We start from the raw sequence: 19,007 nt of genomic DNA on the forward strand, positions 1-19,007 counted from the left end.
ACCGGGTTATTTAAAAGATATGTTAAGGAACTTCAAGGGAGACTTAGCTCCAATGCAATAGTATTGGGGGACTTCAATACAACACTTTCAGCAACAGACAGATCAACCAGACAGAAGATCAACAAGGAAACACCAGATTTAATTGACACTATAGCCCAAATGGATCTAACAGATATCTACAGAATTTTTCATCCTATACTTAACGAATACACATTCTTCTCAGCAGTACATGGACCCTACTCTAGTACTGACCACATACTAGGCCATAAAGCAAGTCTCAGCAAATTCAAAAGAATTAGAATCATATGATGCATCTTCTCAGACCACAGTGGAATGAAGATGGAAATTAGCAACTCAGGAATCCCTAGTGCATATGCAAACACATGGAGACTGAACAACATGCTCCTGAATGAACACTAGGTCACAGAAGGGATCAAAAGAGAAATGAAAAGTTTCTGGAAGTAAAGGAGGATAACAGCAAAACATATCAAAACTTACGGGATACAGCCAAAGCACTGTTAAGAGGAAAGTTTATAACCGCAGGTGGCTACATCAAGAAATTGGAAAGGCACCAAATAAATGAGCTTTCAATGCATCTCAAGGATCTAGAAAAACTGCAGCAAACCAGACCCAAAACTAGTAGGAAAAGAGAAATAATTAAAATTAGAGAAGAAATCAACAGAACTGAATCCAAAAAACATTACAAAAGATCAGCCAAAAGAAGAGTTGGTTTCTAAAACACAAAGCAAAATTGACACACCATTGGCCCAGCTAAGTGAAAAAAGGAAAGACCCATATCAATAAAATAAGAGATGAAAAAGGGATTGCAACAACAGACACCACAGAAATAAAAAGAGTCATCAGAAATTACTACAAAGAGTTGTATGCCAGAAATTGATAGATTCCTGGACACATGCAACCCACCTGAATTGAACCAGGAAGACATAGAAAACCTAAACAGACCCATAACTGAGTCAGAAATTGAATCAGTAATAAAGGCCCTTCCAACAAAGAAAAGCCCAGGACCAGATGGATTCACTGCTGAGTTCTACCAGGCATTTAATGAAGAACTAACTCCAATTCTTTCACACTATTCAGAACAATCAAAAAAAAAGAGGGAATCCTCTCAAATTCTTTCTATGAAGCCAGCATCACCTTAATTCCTAAACATGAAAAAGATGTAGCATTGAAAGAGAATAACAGACCAATATCCCTGGTGAACACAGAAGCCAAAAATCTCAATAAAATTCTGGCCAATAGAATGCAACAACACATCAGAAAGATCATCCATCCAGACCAAGTCGGATTTATCCCTGGTATGCAAGGATGGTTCAACATTTGCAAATCAATCAACATGATACTCCATAATAACAAACTGTAGAAGAAAAACCATATGATTATATCAACAGATGCAGAAAAGCATTTGATAAAATACAACACCCTTTCATGATGAAAATTCTAAGCAAATGGGTTATAGAAGGAACATTCCTCAAAACAATCAAAGCAGTTTATGAAAAACCCAGGGCCAGCATCCTATTGAATAGTGAAAGCTGGAAGCATTTCCACAGAGATCTGGTACCAGACAGGGATGCCCATCTCACCACTGCTATTCAATATAGTTCTGGAAGTTTTAGCCAGAGACATTAGGCAAGAAACAGAAATTAAACAGATACAAATTGAGAAGGAAGAAGTCAAACTATCCCTCTTTGCAGATGATATGATTCTTTAGGGGATCCAAAGAACTCTACTAAGAAACTATTGGAACTCATAGAAGAGACTGGAAAAGTAGCAGGATATAAAGTCAATGCACAAAAATCAACAGCCTTTGTACACACAGGCAATGCCACGGCTGAGAAAGAACTTCTAAGATCAATCCAATTCACAAGAACTCCAAAAACAATATAATACCTTGGAATAAATTTAACCAAGGACATCAAAGATCTCTACAATGAGAATTATAAAACCTTAAAGAAATAGAAGAGGATACCAAGAAATGGAAAATCTTCCATGCTCACAGATTGGAAGAATCAATACAATCAAAATGTCCATTCTCCCAAAAGCAATTTATAGATGCAATGTGATACCATTCAAAATACCAAAGACATTCTTCTCAGATCTGGGAAAGATGATGCTGAAATTCATATGGAGGCATAGGGACCTTGAATAGCTAAAGCAATCTCGGACAACAAAAACAAAGCCGGAGTTTCAGGACATACTACAGGGCAGTTGTTATCAAAACAGCATGGGACTGGTACAGAAACAGAGGGATAGACCAATGGAACAGAATTGAAACACCAGAAATCAACCCAAACATCTACAGCCAACTTGTATTTGATCAAGGATCCAAAAACTCCTGGAGCAAGAGCAGTCTGTTCAAGAAATGGTGCTGGGAAAACTGGATTTCCATGTGCAGAAGCATGAAGCAAGACCCCTCCCTTTCACCTTACACAAAAATTCAATCAACATGGGTTAAAAATCTAAATCTATGACCCGTCACCATCAAATTCTTAGAGAACATCGAAGAAACCCTCCAAAACGTAGGCACAGGCGAAGACTTCTTGGAAAACACCCCAGAGACGCAGTGAAAGCTAAAATTACCAATTGGGATTCCAATAAATTGAGACGTTTCTGTTCGGCAAAAGAAACAGGAAAGTGAAGAAGCATCCAACAGAATGGGGAAAACATTTGCAAACTAAGCAACTCATAAAGCATTAATAACCAGAATCTACAAAGAGATCAAGAAACTCCACAAAAACAAAACAAACAACCCACTTAAGAGATGGGCCAAGGACCTCAATAGACATTTTTCAAAAGAGGAAATCCAAATGGCCAACAGACACATGAAAAAATGTTCAGGATCACTATCCATCAGGGAAATGCCAATCAAAACCACAATGAGGTTTCACCTCACCCCAGTTAGAATGGCTCACATTCAGTGCTCGCTTCAGCAGCATATACTAGAATAGCTTACATACAGAAATCATCTATCAACAGATGCTGGCAAGGATATGGGGAGAAAGGGCAAACTAATCCACTGTTGGTGGAAATGCAAACTGGTAAAGCCCCTTTGGAAGATTCTTTGGCGATTGCTCAGAAACCTGAATATAGCTTAAAGTATCTGTTGGTAATTTCCATTTTCCTCTCTGATTTTATTTATTTCAGTCTTCTCCCTCTTATTTTTGTTTAGCTGTATGAATGGTGTATGAATTTTGATTATTTTTTCTAAAATCAACCCTCTTCTCACTGATTTTGTATTTTTTGTTTCAATTTTTTTTTTATTTTTCTCTAATCTTAATTATTTCCTTTCTTTCACTGATTTGGGGTTTAGTTTGTTGTTTTTCTAGGTCCTCTAGTTCATTTATTTGGTACCTTTCCAATTTTTTCATATAGGCACAGCTTGCTCTAAACTTTCCTCTTAACACTGTTTTTTGTCTATCACATAAGATTTGATATGATGTATTATAAACTTTAATATTTTCATAAATGTTTGTTTTCCCTTTTGATTTATTCTCTGGTTTGACAGTTTTTTGCCTCAAGACTTGGACTATATCACCATTATCTTCTAACCTTTGGGTTTCTGATGACGATTCCACAGTAGTCTAAATGGAGATACTTTAAAAGTAATCTGGGCCAGCGCCGCGGCTCAATAGGCTAATCCTTCGCCTAGCGGCACCGGCACACCAAGTTCTAGTCCCGGTTGGGGTGCCAGTTGCCTCTCTTCCACGCCAGCTCTCTGTTGTGGCCCGGGAGTGCAGTGGAGGATGGCCCAAGTACTTGGGCCCGGCTCCCCATGGGAGACCAGGATAAGTACCTGGCTCCTGCCTTTGGATCAGCGGAGTGCGCCGGCTGTGGTGGCATTTGGGGGGTGAACCAACGGCAAAGAAACACCTTTCTCTCTGTCTCTCTCTCACTGTCCACTCTGCCTGTAAAAAAAAATGTAATCTGATGTTTCTCTCAAGCGCATTTTAGAATCATAGTATAACTCATTGAGGATAGAAGTGCTACATTGTAATAAGCGCACAGTGATTTCTGTCGTTAATTTAATAATTGACACTCTTATTGATGACATCAGTGATTACTTAAGGCTCTTGCCAAGAGCTCCCCAGGCTATAGGATTACGGTTTTTTACCTTGGGACTGGAATATGTCGCACCATTGTATCCTTGACTGTAGGGTTGGTGAAGAGATGCCCAGAGTGAGTTTATTTGGGTTTCCTCTGAATGTGATTTGCTGTTTCTCTCATGCACATTTTTAAAAATTTTTATTTATTTGACAGGTAGAGTTATAGACAGAGAGAGAGAGAGAGAGAGAGAGAGAGAGAGAAAGGTCTTCCTTCCATTGGTTTACCCCCAAATTGCTGCTACAGCTGGAGCTACGTCAAATCGAAGCCAGGAGCCAGGTGTACCCTCCTGGTCTCCCATGTGGGTGCAGGGGCCCGAGAACTTAGGCCATCCTCCATTGCCTTCCCAGGCCACAGTAGAGAGCTGGACTGGAAATGGAGCAACCATGACTAAAACCCAGGGCCCACATGGGATGCCAGCGCTGCAGGTGGAGGATTAACCAAGTGAGCCACGGTGCCAGCCAATCTCATACACATTTTTTTTTACAGGCAGAGTGGACAGTGAGAGAGAGACAGAGAGAAAGGTCTTCCTTTGCCATTGGTTCATCCTCCATTGGCCGCCGAGGCCGGCACGCTGCTGCCAGCACACTGCGCTGATCCGAAGGCAGGAGCCAGGTGCTTCTCATGGTTTCCCATGGGGTGCAGGGCACAAGCACTTGGGCCATCCTCCACTGCACTCCCAGGCCATAGCAGAGAGCTGGCCTGGAAGAGGGGCAACCGGGACAGAATCCGGTACCCCGACCGGGACTAGAACCTGGTGTGCCAGAGCCACTAGACGGAGGATTAGCCTTGTGAGCTGCGGCACCGGCTCTACTTGTTAAAATTTTAAAATTATGCCAGCAAACATTGTAGCTCAGCTAGTTAAGCCACCACTTGCAACTCCAGCATTTCATGAGTGCCATTTGGAATCCTTGCTGTTCCACAAACTTTTTGACAAAAAGTTTTATCACTAGATAAGATACACCTAAGAAAACAAGCAATGGAGTTAGGCATTTAGGAATAGCTAAAACTTATGAGATATAAGAATATCCTCCACTTAATATACAAAATTAAATTAATCTTTGAGAACAAATATTACTATTGACTATCAAAATCCAACTCTTTGAGGAAAGAGGTCATTCATGGGAACTTAGTGCAGTGACATCAACACTCTTATGTATGATACAGCTATAAGCTTCATATATTTCCTAATTACAACTTTAGGAACATGTTGACTCTATCAAGTCCACCCTCCCACCCACATTCCCACACCCATTCCTCCTCTCTCACTTACCCCTACTCTTAAATGTTATGAAGATCTATTTCAATTAATTTTATATACATATGACTAACTCTATGTTAAGTAAAGAGTTCAACAAATAGTATTAAAAAAAACTGGGGGCTGGCACTCTGGCATAGTAGGTAAAGCCACCCCCTGCTGTGCCGGTGTCCTATATGAACTCTGGTTCAAGAAAAGCTGCTTCATTCTGATCCAGAACTCTACTGTGTCCTGGGAAAGCAGTAGAAGATGGTCCAAGTACTGGGGCCCTTGCACTCATGTGGGAGACCTGAAAGAAGCTCTTAATTCCTGGCTTTGGATCGGCACAGCTCCAGCCACTGTGGCCAACTGGGAAGTGAATCAGCAGATGGAAGACCTCTCTTTCTCCACCTCTCTCTCTGCCTTTCCTTATTTCTCTGTGTCACTCTGCCTTTCAAATAAATAATTCTTTAAATAAAGAAAGAAAATTAACTGTACTTCAACAGTAGAGGTAAGGGCTGTTCAAAGTCATTGTTTCTCAGAATGTCAATTTCACTTCCACAGATTGTCTTTTTTTTTTTTTTTTGACAGGCAGAGTGGACAGTGAGAGAGAGAGACAGAGAGAAAGGTCTTCCTTTGCCATTGGTTCACCTTCCAATGGCCGCCGGAGCCAGCGCGCTGCGGCCAGCACACCGTGCTGATCCAATGGCAGGAGCCAGGTACTTATCCTGGTCTCCCATGGGGTGCCGGGCCCAAGCATTTGGGCCATCCTCCACTGCACTCCCTGGCCACAGCAGAGAGCTGGCCTGGAAGAGGGGCAACTGGGACAGAATCCGGCACCCTGACCGGGACTAGAACCTGGTGTGCCTGCGCCGCAAGGCAGAAGATTAGCCTAGTGAGCTGCAGCGCCGGCCTCCACAGATTGTCTTTTAGGTACTTTATTAATTATCAAAAATCAGGCAGAACATAAGGTATTTGCCCTTTGGGACTAGCTTATTTACTTAAGTATAATATTTTCCAGTTTCATCCATTGTATTGCAAATGACAGAATTTCTTTTTTTTAATTTATTTTTATTTTTATTTTTATTTTTGACAGGCAGAGTGGACAGTGAGAGAGAGAGAGAGAGAGAAAGGTCTTCCTTTGCCATTGGTTCACCCTCCAATGGCCACCACAGCCGGCGCGCTGCGGCCAGCGCACCACGCTGATCCAAAGCCAGGAGCCAGGTGCTTCTCATGGTCTCCTGGGGTGCAGGGCCCAAGCACTTGGGCTATCCTCCACTGCACTCCCTGGCCACAGCAGAGAGCTGGCCTGGAAGAGGGGCAACCGGGACAGAATCCGGCGCCCCAACCGGAACTAGAACCCGGTGTGCCGGTGCCGCAAGCAGAGGATTAGCCTATTGAGCTGTGGCGCCGGCCCAGAATTTCTTTTAAAAAAAAATCACTGTCTAGTATTCCATGGTGTGCATATCATAGAATTTCTTTATCCAGTTTTTAGTTGACAGGTATTTAGGTTGATTCCACGTCTTAGCTATTGTGAATTGAGTTGCAATAAACAGGAGGGTTCAGATAACTATTTAATATGCTGATTTCATTTTCCTTGGGTAACTTTCTAACAGTGAATGGCTGAGTCATAAGGCAAGTTTATATTCAGATTTCTTAGGTATTTCCAAACTGTCTTCCACAGTGGCTTTACCAGCTTACATTCCTACCAGCAGTGGATTAGGTATATTTCTAACGAACATCATTCCAAGCATTTGTTGCTTCTTGATTTCTGTATGAATGTCATTCTAATGGGGGTGAGGTGAAATCTCATTGTGGTTTTGATTTGCTTTTCCTTATGTATAGTGTTCCAGAGCATTTTTTCATGTTTCTGTTGAACTTTTGGATTTCCTCTTTTGAAATATGTCTGGGGTGGGTACTGTGCCATAGTGAGTTAAACCCTGGCCTTCAGTTCCAGCATCCCATATGGGCACTGGTTGGAGTCCCAGCTGTTCCACTTCAAATCCAGCTCCCTGCTATCACACCTGGGAAAGCAGTGAAGGCTGATCTAAGTTCTTGGGCCCCTGCACCATATGAGAGACCTGGGAAAAACTCCTGGCCCTGGTTTCCAATTGGCACAACTCCATATATCGCAGCTACTTGGGCAGGAAAGAGCAGATGAAAGACCTCTCTCTCTTTGTCTGAAGAAAAAGAAGACCAAAATGTTTAAGTCTTTTGACCATTTCTTAATGAGTTGGTGGTTGTTGTTGAGTTTCTTGACCTCTTTATATGTTCTGGTTACTAGTCCTTTATCACTTGTATAGCTTGCAAAAATTTTTTCCCATGCTGTGAGTTGCTTCTGCACTTTGTTGAGTGTTTTCTTTTGCAGCAAAGAAGCTTATCAATTTGGTGTAGCGTCATTTGCCAATTTTGGCTTTGATTGCCTATGTCTCTGGGGTCTCAATAAGAACTCTTTGCCTATGCCAATATCTTGCAGTTTCCCTAATGTTCTCTAATAATTTGATGGTATCAATTCATCGATGTAGTAGATTTTGATGTAAGGAGTAATGTAGGGACCTTATTTCATATGTCTGAATGTGGAGATTCAGTTTTTCCAGTACCATTTGTTGAAGAGACTGTCCTTACTCCAGGGATTGACTTTAAAATATTTGTCGAAAATAGTTGATTATAGATGCTTGGATTGATTTTTGGTCTTTTTATTCTGCTCCATTATTCTGTCCATTTGTTTTTGTACCAATACCACATTGTTCTGATTATAACTACTCTGTAGTATGCCATAAAATCTGGTATTGTGATGCCTCTGTTTTGTTTTTGCTGTGTAAGATTGCTTTAGCTATTCAGGGTCTCCCATATTTCCATATAAATTTCAACATAGTTTTTTTCTATATCTGAGAAGAAAGGTCTTGGTATATTGATTGGTATCACATTTAATCTGTGGACTGCTTTCAATAGTCTGGACATTTGAATGATAGTGATTCTTCCAATCAATAAACATGGAAGGTTTTTCCATTTTTTAATATATTTTTCTATTTCTTTTTTAAAAATATCCTGGGCTTCTCTTTCTTGGGAGGTTCTTTACAACTGATTCGATTTCTGCATTGGTTATTGGTCTGTTTAATTTTCCAATGTCTTAACAGCTCCACTTAGGTATGTTATTTGTGTTCAATAATCTCTCCATTTCTTATATTGGTTGTTGGTCTGTTTAGGTTTCCTATGACTTCATAAAGAATTTGGGAGGATTTCCTCCTTTTCAATTGTCTTTTTTTTCTGACTGGCAGAGTTAGAGAGAGAGAGAGATAGAAAGGTCTTCCTTTCGTTGGTTCACCCCCTAAATGGCCACTATGGCCGGCATGCCATGCCAATCCAAAGCCAGGAGCCAGGTGCTTCTCCTGGTCTCCCATGGGGTGCAGGGCCCAAGCACTTGGGCCATCCTCCACTGCCTTTTCGGGCCAAGGCAGAGAGCTGGTCTGGAAGAGGGGCAACTGGGACAGAATCCAGCGCCCCAACTGGGACTAGAACCCAGGGTGCCAGTGCCGCAGGCGGAGGATTAGCCTAGTGAACCGTGGCACCAGCCCAATTGTTTTTAATAACCTGAAAAAAATTGGAGTTAGTTCTTCTTTAAATATCAGGTAAAATTCAGTAGTAAAGCCATCAAGTACTGGGCTTTTCTTTTTTGGAAAGTTCTTTATTACCGATTCTATTTACATCTTGCAAATGGGCCAGTTTAATTTTTTAGGTCTTCATGGCTCAACTTAGGTAGGTTGTATCCAGGAATCTATTCATTTCTTCTAGGTATCCCAATATATTGGCATACACCTTCTTGTAGAAAATCTCTGATGATTCTTTTTTTTTCCTGTGGTGTCTGTTGTTACTTTTTCTTTTTCATCTCTAATTTTATTGATTTGAATTTTTCTCTCCTTTCTGGTTTGTCAGGCCAATGGTGTGTCAATTTTGTTTATTTTTCATTTTATCTTTTTTTCTTAATAAATATTTTATATTCTGGCCATTGTTGAAATGTTCAATTCTCATTTTTATATTTTTAAATTTTTTCCAACTTTTATTTGATAAATATAAATATCCAAAGTATAAGTTTTGAATTATAGTGGCTCTTGCCCCCATAACCTTCCTCCCACCCACAACCATCCCATCTCCACTCCCTTTCCCATCCCATTATTCATCATGATTCATTTTCAATTATCTTTATATACAGAAGATCAACTTAGTATATACTGTTCTTCATTTGGCTGATCTTTTGTATTTTTTTTTGTTTCAATTTTGATTTCTTCTCTGACTTTATTTCTTCTCTCCTGTGGCTTAGACCTGCAAAACCACACTGTCAAAGACAGCAGGTATCAGTGTCTTTTTCTCACAAAGAAACACCAGAGACAGGCTTCAATGAACATGCCTGGGTTTATTCACAGGCATGTACATTTTAAAGGGCAGGTAGAAGGGTCATAACTAACTCTGGGGAATGCTAAATATCCATAAAACAAACACTGTTGTCAATATGCCTCTCCAATCAGCTTGAAGGTCACGTAGCTTTCCAGGTGAGCTTCAAGGGCCTGGGCCACAACTGAGAGCAGTTCACCTTATTGGCAGTAGGTGGGAGTGGAGAGAAATGTATCTGGGGCTCCTGCTGCCTGCCTGCAGTCAAGCTAACTACAAGGTCTTGGCAGGCAGCCTCACAGGATCACCCACAAGGTGAGAAGAATGTGTATTCTACAACTGTAGGATGAAAAGTTCTAGATATCTGCTCAGTCCGTTTGGTTCATAGTGTCAATTAACTCTGCTATTTTCTTTCTGATTTTTTACTAGCTGATCTGTCCATTACTATGAGTGGGGCATTGAAATCCTCCATTATGATTGTATTTGTCTCCCTTTAGATCCCTTAACATTTCTTTTAAATAGCCAGTTTCCCTGTAATTAAGTGCACATGCATTTACAATAGGCACATCATCCTATTGTATTGATCCCTTATTCATTACATAGTGTCCTTTTTTGTTTCTTTTAGCTGTTTTTGTGTTATTGTTGATTCTGTCCATTCTATTAGAATGAAGTATCTTTCTTCATCCTTTCACTTTTAGTCTGTGTGCATCTTTGTTAGTGAGAAATGCTTCTTGTGGGCAGCAAATAGATGGGTTTCATTTTTTAATCCATTCAGCCAGTCTGTGTCTTTTAACTGAAGAGTTAAGGCCATTTATAATCAAGGTGATTATTATAAGTAACAACTTTGCCCTCCCATTTTTCCATTAATACTCCTATTTTTACTTTGGATTTTCTTAGTACTTTTACTGGGAACTTTTCTTCATTTATCTACTCCTGTAGATATGACCATGTCTCACTGTTTCTGTGTGCAGAAACAATCATCGTTATTCATCCTTAATCATCTCTACAGAGCTGGATAGATGCTGACAAATTCTTTCAGTTTCTGTTTGTCATGGAAGGTCTTTATTTTACCCTCTTTTGTAAATGAGAACTTTGCGGGATATGTATTCTGGGTTGACAGTTTTTTTCACTTAGTAGTTGTATTACATCTTGCCATTCTCTTTTAGCCTGTAGGGTTTCTGATGAGAAGTCCAGTGTGAGTCTAACTGGAGATCCTCTGAAAATAACCTGACATTTCTCTCATGCACATTTTAAATTTTTTTCTTGATGTTTTACTGTGGAGAGTTTGATTACAATGCATAGTAAGGGAAGCTCTTTCCTGGTCACCGCTTTGTTTCCACAAATGGGGAAATTTTCTGTTATTATTTCACTAAAAAGGCCTACTAATCCTTTCTCTCCATACTTTAAGAAACTCCTAGAATCTGTATGTTGGGTCAATTGATAGTATCCTGCAGATTCCCAACAGTGTGTTTTCTTTTCTAATTTCTTCTTCTCATATTTGGTCTGACTGTATAATTTCCTGTGTATTGTCTTCTAAGTCAGATATTCTTTTTTCTGCTTCATTGATTCCATTATTAAGGCTTTCCACTGTACTTTTTATTTATTCTATTGAATTCTTCATCTCCAATAATTCATTTTTATTTCTCTGTAAGATATAAATTTTGTGGGAGAAGTTTTCTTTCATGTCATATATGGATTTCATTAGTTCATGCATTTGCTTCTGATTACTTCTCAGTAATCCTATGATCAATTTTTTGAATTCCATTTGGCATTTCTTCAATCTCATCATCTTCACAATCTAGTATTGAAGTGTTGTGCTCTTTTGAGAGATTCATGTTGTCTTCCTTGTTCTTGTTTCATGGATTGGTGTGTTTGGAAAGTTTTACCTGCTGGGATTCTTGTGCATGCCTAACATAGTTATAGAATGAGTGTAGCTGTGGCCAGTGGCCAGCAAGGATTATGCATGAGTGTGAATTGGGGATTCTTCTGGAGGGAAAAAAATCCACATTTCCAGTTGAGTTTAAGTCTGGCCAAGAAGACCAGGCTCAATCTGCTTAGGTGTAATCCACCTGGGCAGTGGCTCTGTTTCCCCCTCTGTCTCCCTCTAGATTGTACAGGATAGCAAGGAGTAATGGATCCTTTTGTACTCCTTGACTATGGCCCTGGGTTCTAATACTGTAGAAGTACTGTAATTGCATGAGAGGGTGCAGGGAGTAGCTGAATCTCTGGGTAATCACTGGGTGCAACACCACAAGAACAGAGCCCTTTGGATGCCTACTGCAGCTCTTTGCAGCAGGAACTATGCTCAAAGTGAGACTGCACAGATCATTTGTGTAGTTCATATGGCAAAGAACTGCTGAAACACGTGGTTCTAACATCTGGGCACAGCTCAGATTAAAAGAGAAGGATGAGTGGGTGATCACACCGACAGAGGCAGTAATTTCCCTCCCCATTTCTGTTCATAAGAGGAGATATACAATACCCAACTTGGGTGTTATCCTGTTGAGTTGGTGAACTCAAAAGGCTTCCATAGCCTTGGCTACTCATGACAAGAGCCTAAGGTGATTACTGATGCCATAAACAAGAGTGTCAATTTGTTAAGTCAACAACAGGAGTCGCTGTGCACTTACTCCTCATGTAGGATCTCTGTCCTTAATGTGCTGTACATTGAGATTTAATGCTATAACTAGTACTCAAACAGTATTTTTCACTTTGTGTTTCTGTGTGGGTGCAAACTGTTGAAATCTTTACTTAATGTATGCTAAACTGATCTTCTGTATATAAAGAGAATTGAAAATGAATCTTGATGTGAATGGAAGGGGAGAGGGAGTGGGAAAGGGGAGGGTTGTGGGTGGGAGGGAAGTTATTGGGGGGAAGACATTGTAATCCATAAACTGTACTTTGGAAATTTATATTCATTAAATAAAAGTTAAAAAAATTCTATTAAAATTATACTATAATTTCAAAATAAAAAAAGTATATGCACCTAATTTTATTGGGCATCTGGCTACTTAAAAGAAATATTAAAGGATCTAAAGAGAGACATAGATGCAAATACAATGATAATGGGGGATTTCAATACCCCACTTTCAGCAATAGATAGATAAACCAGAATGAAAAACAGCAAGAAAACAGCAGAGTTAACTGATACCATAGATCAAATGGACAAAAAATATCTACAGAACCTTCTATTCTACAACCACAGAATACACATTCTTCTCAGCAGTGCTGAGAAACCTGCTGGCTGAAACCTGAGTGGATATTTCACCTGTGGCATACCAGTTGCTGTCCAGCCAGATCCCAGGGAAGCAAACCTGTAGCCACTTGAGACTTTTTAGATTTGAACAGCCTCCTACTGGCTGAAGGCTGATTATGTTCATTGACCCAAAATACCTTTTGATGAAGACAACAAAGTTTGCATCTGGCTTGAAACTTGGAGATATGTTTGTCATTGATAACAAACCATGTGTGATGATGCAAGATAGTAACTCTTTTATTTCTTTTTTATAGAAAGCTTTTATTTAATAAATACAAATTTCATAAGTACAAGTTTTAATTGTACTGATTCTTCCCCCCATACCTGACTCCTACCACAAGCTAACCCACCTTTTACTCCCTCTCCCATCCCATTCTTCATTAAGATTCATTTTTAATTATCATTATATACAGAAGATCAACTCTATGCTAAGTAAAGATGTCAACAGTTTGCACCCACTAAGATATAAAAAGTATAAAGTACTGTTTGAATACTAGTTTTACCATTATTTCTCATACATTAAGAACTGAGGTCCAACAAGGGGAGCAAGTGCACAGTGAATCCTGTTGTTTATTAACAATTGATACTCTTACTTGTGCCATCAATCATCACATGAGGCTCTTGTCATGAGTTGCTAAGGCTATGGAAGCCTCTTGAGTTCACAAACTCTGATCTTATTTAGACAAGGCAAAAATTAAAGTTGAAGTTCTCTCCTCTCTTCAGAGAAAGGTACCTCTTTTGGATGGACAGCTTTCATGTAGGTCAATTTTTGACACAGTGTCTTGGCTTGCCACACCTGAAAAACTCTCATGGGCTTTTTAGCTAGAACTGAATGCCTTAAGGGCTGAATCTGAGGCCAGAGCGCTGTTTAGGGCATTTGTCATTCATGAGCCTGCTATTTGGCCTGCTTCCCATGTTGGATTGTTCTCTACTTTTTATTTCTATTATTATTAGCAGACACTTGGTATATTTATGTGATCCATTGATAATTAATCCTCTCTATGATCAGTTATGAACTTAAACTGATCAAAATAATCTGTAAGACGGCATTGGCACCTGCCAACTTAATAGGATTTGGAACTCCATGGGAAGTTTTTAGCTTCAATCTTAGAGGTAGTCTGAGAGAATGTGTGCCAAAATGTACAGATCCTCCCTCTTTTATTACCACTCTTATTTTTAATGGAATCAATTTTCAATTGCTGTTATACACATAAGAATAATTGTGTGTGGATTAAAGAGTACAACCAATGGTATTAAGTAGAACAAGGAAATATAAAAAAGAATAAACAGTAATCTGTTCCTCAACAGTCAGGACAAGGGCTGATTAAGTCATAGCTTCTCCACCGGCACCGCGGCTCACTAGGCTAATCCTCCGCCTAGCGGCGCCGGCACACCGGGTTCTAGTCCTGGTTGGGGCGCCGGATTCTGTCCCGGTTGCCCCTCTTCCAGGCCAGCTCTCTGCTGTGGCCAGGGAGTGCAGTGGAGGACGGCCCAAGTGCTTGGGCCCTGCACCCCACAGGAGACCAGGATAAGCACCTGGCTCCTGCCATCGGATCAGCGCGGTACGCCGGCCGCAGCGTGCTAGCCACGGCGGCCATTGGAGGGTGAACCAACAGCAAAAAGGAAGACCTTTCTCTCTGTCTCTCTCTATTACTGTCCACTCTGCCTGTCAAAAAAAAAAAGTCATAGCTTCTCTAGTGTCAGTTTCACTTCTACAGGTTTCCTTTTAGGTGCTCAATTAGGGAGAATATTATATTTGTCCCTTTGAGACTGGCTTATTTCACTCAGCATAATGTTTTCAGATTCCCCCATTTTGTTGCAGATAACAGGATTTCAATTTTTTTTTACTGCAATGTAATAGTCTATAGAGTACCTATCCCATAATTTCTTTACCCAGTCTTCTGTTGATAGGAATTTAGGTTGATTTCATGTCTTACCTATTGTGAACTGAGCTGCAACAAACAAGGAGGTGCAGATATCTCTTTTATTTGCCAATTTAATTTCCCTTGAGCAAATTCCAAGGAGTAGGATGGCTGGGTCATATGGTGGGGCTATTTTCACATTTCTGAAATATCTCCATAGTGTCTTCTTTAGTGGCTCCAGCAGTTTGCATTCCCATCAACAGTGGATTATTGTGCCTTTTTCCCAACATCTTCACTAGCATATGTTGTTTGTTGATTTCTGTATGAGAGTCATTCTAACTGGGATGAAGTGAAACCTCATTGTGCTTTTGATTTGCATTTCCCTGATGGATAGTGATCCTGAAATTTTTTTATGTGTCTGTTGGCCATTTGGATTTCCTATTTTAAAAACTGTCTAAGTCTTGGCTCATCTTTTTTTTTAAACAGGTAGAGTTAGACAGTGAAGGAGAGAGAGAGGCAGAGAAAGGTCTTCCTCTTTCCATTGGTTCACCCCCCAAGTGTCTGCTACAGCCGGCATGCTGTGGCTGGTGTGCTGCACCGATCCAAAGTAAAAAGCCAGGTGTTTTCTTGTGGTCTCCCATTTGGGTGCAGGGCCCAAGGACCTGGGCCATCCTCCACTGCACTCCAGAAAGCTGGACTGGAAGAGGAGCAACAAAGACAGAATCTGGCACCCTAACAGGGACTAGAACCCGGGGTGCCAGTGCCACAGGTGGAGGATTATCCTATTGAGCCACGGCGCCAGCTGGCTTATCACTTAAGTGAGTTGTTTGTTTTATTGTTGTAGACTTTCTTGATCTCTTTGTAGATTCTGGTTATTAATCCTTAACCTGTTGTATAGTTAGCAGATGATTTCTCCCATTCTGTCAGTTGCCTCTACACTTACCTGAGTGGGTTTTGTTTGTTTGTTTGTTTGCAGTACCGAAACTTCTCAATTTGATATAGTCCCATTTGTTAATTTGGGCTTTGATTGCCTGTGCCTCTTCAGGTCTTTTCTAAGAAGTCTTAGCCTGTCAATATCTTGCAGGATTTTTCTGATGTTATCTAATAATTTGATGCTGTCAGGTAATAGATTTAGATCTTTAATCCATGTTGAGTGGATTTTTGTGTAAGGTGTAAGGTATGGGTTTTGTTTCATATTTCTGCATTTGGAAATCCAGTTTACCCAGCACCATTTGTTGAATAGACTGTCCTTGCTCCAGGAATTGATTTTACTTCCTTGATCAAATATAAGTTGACTGTAGATGTTTAGATTGATTTATTGTGTTTCTCTTTTGTTCCATTGATCTATCCATCTGTTTCTGTACCAGTACCATGCTGTTTGATTACAACTGCCCTGTAGTATGTCCTGAAATCTGGTATTGTGATGCCTCTGGCTCTGTTTTTATCATATAAAATGGTCTCCTGTGACTCCATATAAATTTCAGCATAATTTTTTCCAGATCTGAGAATAATGTCTTTGGTATCTTGATTGGTATGGCATTGAATCTATAAATTGCTTTAGAAGAAAGAACATTTTCATGATATTGATCCTTCCAATCTAAGACCATAGAAGATTTTTCCATTTTTTTCTATCTTCTTCTATTTCTTTCTTTAAGGTTTTGTAATTCTCATTGTAGAGATCTTTGACCTCCTTGGTAAGTTTATTCCGAAGCATTTGATTTTTTTTTGTAGCTACTGTGAGAGGGATTGATCTTGGAAGTTCTTTCTCAGCCTTGGAATTTTCTGTGTATACAAAAGGTACTTATTTTTGTGTGTTGATTTTATATCCTGCTACTTTACCAAATTCCTCTATGAATTCTAATAGTCTCTTAGGGTAATTCCTTGGATTTCCTAAATAACCATGTCATCTACAAGAGGGATACTTTGACTTCTTCCTTCCCAATTTGTATCCCTTTGATTTTCCATAAGAATTGATTTTTTTTGTTGTTACCCTCATTTGCTTACAGAAAGATTTTGATCTCTTCTATGACCACTGTTCATTCAAGAACATGTTGTTCAGCCTTTGTGTGTTTGCATATGCTCTAGAGATTTCTAGGTTGCTGATCTCCAGCTTCATTCCATTGTGGTCTGAGATGATGCATGGTATGATTTTGATTCTTCTGAATTTGCTGAGACTTGCTTTAAGGCCTAGAATGTGGTCAATCCTTGAGAAGCTTCCATACACTGATGAGAAGGATGTATATTCTGCAACTGTAGGATGAAAAGTTCTGTAGATATCTGCTGGTCTATTTGGTCTATAGTGTTGATTATGTCTGCTATTTCCTTGTTGATTTTCTGTCTGGTTGATTTGTCCATTGCTGAAAATGTTGTATTGAAGTCCCCCAGTACTATTGTATTAGAGTCTAAGTCTCCCTTAAATCCTTTAACATTTCTTTTAAATAGCTAGGTGTCCTATAATTAGGTAAATATATGTTTATAATAGTTACCTCTTCCCATTGATTTGATCCCTTAATCATTTTTTTGACAGGCAGAGTTAGAGAGACAGAGAGAAAGGTCTTTCTTCCATTGGTTCACCCCCCAAGTGGCCTCTATGGCCAGAGCTGCACTGATCTGAAGCCAGGAGGCAGGTGCTTCTTCTGGTCTCCCATGTGGGTACAGGATTCAAGGACCTGGGCCATCCTCCACTGCCTTCCTGGGCCACAGCAGAGAGCTGGACTGGAAGAGGAGCAACCAAGACAGAATCCAGCGCCCCAACCAGGAGAAGAACCTGGGTGCTGGTGCCTCAGGCGAAGAATTAACCAAGTGAGCTGACACACTGGCCAATCCCTTAATCTTTATATAGTGCCTCTCTTTGTCTCTTTTAACAGTTTTCATGTTAAAGTCTATTTTGTCTGATATTTTGATGGCCACACCAGCTCTTCTTTGGTTTCTGTTGGCATGGAATATTTTTTCTAGTCTATCATTTTTGGTCTGCATGCCCCTTTGTTGGAATGATGTTTCTTGTGAGCAGAAAATAGATCAGATTTGTTTTTTTAATCCATTCACCCTGGCTGTGTCTTTTAACTGGAGAGTAGTGCCCATTTACATTCAATGTGTAAGTAATGACTTTGCCCTGCCATTTTTCCAAAGATATTCCTAATTTATACTTTAAGCTTCCTTTGATATTTTTCTGAGAGATTTTCTTTCTTTCACATTAATGAAATTATTATTTTCTGATATTAAATTCATATTAAAATCATATTCATATTAAAATCATACTAATGATTTTCTTTCATATTAATGACCATGTTTCTGTGTGTAACATGTCCTTACGCATCTTTTGCAGGGCTGGATGGGTGTTGACAAATTATTTCAATTTCTGTTTGTTGTGGTGAGTTTGATTACAGTGTGTCATGGCAAGAGTTTTTCTGGTCAAGTCTATTGGGAGTTTTATGTGCTTCCTGTACTTGGATGTCCCTTTCTTTCTGGTTCCTCCTGTCTTCCTCAGGAATGATTGCAGGCTTCTGCTCAAGTCCCAGTGATCCTCTTTATGAGGCTGATTTCTGAAATTTGAAAGACAGTAAGAGTGATCAAACCATATTTCACAAAGCTCTTTTTATAGGCAGGTTCCATGTGGTGTCCTGTAGGCACAGAGATCAGTGTATCATCCAGCATAGTTCTACAATCCCTAAATGGTGTCATCTGTCATCCCAAGTGTATATGCCAGCTGATTCTCATGTGATGAACCTCCTTCTGTGGCTTGTTCTTATATGTGTGGTGGTCCTTACCTTCTTCATTTTCCAGGCTTTTTAGTTGTAGACAAGGAATTCCCAGACAGGCCTTCTTGTTCCCAGATGTTTCACCTCATTGGAAGCAGGCTTGCCAACCCTGAAAACTCATTCACTCCCTGGTTAAAAACCATTTGGCCTCATGTCCCAAATTACAGCAGAAAGCATCCAGATAACAGTGACACCTTTTACTCCTTCAAATCTATAAGTTATAAACAACTAGAGCAAACACAGAAACTGTTCTTCTCACTCAAGAAAACAACATAGACTTGGATGAAAAAGCTTTCTGTGAATACAAGGTAGTAACACTTGTGCTAACCTGAGCTGCTAGAAAAATATTGCCAGCCTTAATTTTTTTAATCTGTTAAACTGAAATGGGC

This window comes from Oryctolagus cuniculus, chromosome Y, assembly GCF_051225735.1.
Source record: "Oryctolagus cuniculus isolate XC-2025 breed Fujian yellow rabbit chromosome Y, ASM5122573v1, whole genome shotgun sequence".
Classification (NCBI taxonomy): domain Eukaryota; kingdom Metazoa; phylum Chordata; class Mammalia; order Lagomorpha; family Leporidae; genus Oryctolagus; species Oryctolagus cuniculus.